A 961-nucleotide genomic window follows, 5' to 3' on the forward strand; every position below is an offset into this window, starting at 1 on the left:
GTGTGTGTTTTATATATATATATATATATATATGTAAAACATTATATATAATGTTTTACAGGCTGCACATTTTCTTGTTTTGTACAACCCGAATGTGGTGCAATTCAATATTCTCTGTGATAGATCTTTGATCCCCCAATGAAAAAGGAATTAGCTTTCTCTGTTTAACAGTAACAGCTGCATGTCGACTTTTAATAGTATCACAAACTTCACTCGAAGAGAAGGAAATTTATTAAAAATATACTGTTAAAAAGGCTTAGAGCCTTTTCATGTTTTCTTTTCGGCATGCACGGACAAACAGAGAAATATTGTAATTCAGACAGAGTAAGATTCCACCAATTTGTTTTTAGTTTTGTTTGTTACAATTTGTTGTTTTGTTTTCATCCTATGAAATAAATTGCTTTGAAAAAATAAACAAAAGAACAGTTCATAACACGTTTTTTATTTACATTAAACAATGACATATTAGCCTTTAATTCAATAGTAAATACACTTTAATAATACATGCACAATAATTTGTTCAAGAACGTACTTTCGATGCAACACAAAAATTATTACATTTAAAGAATACATTCATCCATATACATAATGTACAGACATTTTTAATGCTTTCATTGGACTCTGTTTCGTTGTTTCTAGACATATAATTCCCAGCAGAACATGATATTACAGTGAACAATGTTTACAGCAATTTAAATATGTAAATATATCTCGGAAATACGTTTTCATACTCACATCTGGAAAGTCACTGCGCCATTGTGGATAGAGAGCCTTACCTGTAATTAATTAAGACGCTTAAGCATTTTTGTTATTTAAATTTCTGGTTTACATTGACCTGATATCTACAGTATTTCGTTACACGCTACAGATTTTTAAGAGAATATCAAATGAGATACATTTTCTATCTAAACAATATATAGAAAACGCACACACACACACACACATATGCGTGTGTTTGTGT

The sequence above is a fragment of the Sinocyclocheilus anshuiensis genome, unplaced genomic scaffold (assembly GCF_001515605.1).
Source record: "Sinocyclocheilus anshuiensis isolate Anshui unplaced genomic scaffold, SAMN03320099.WGS_v1.1 scaffold67, whole genome shotgun sequence".
Lineage (NCBI taxonomy): Eukaryota > Metazoa > Chordata > Actinopteri > Cypriniformes > Cyprinidae > Sinocyclocheilus > Sinocyclocheilus anshuiensis.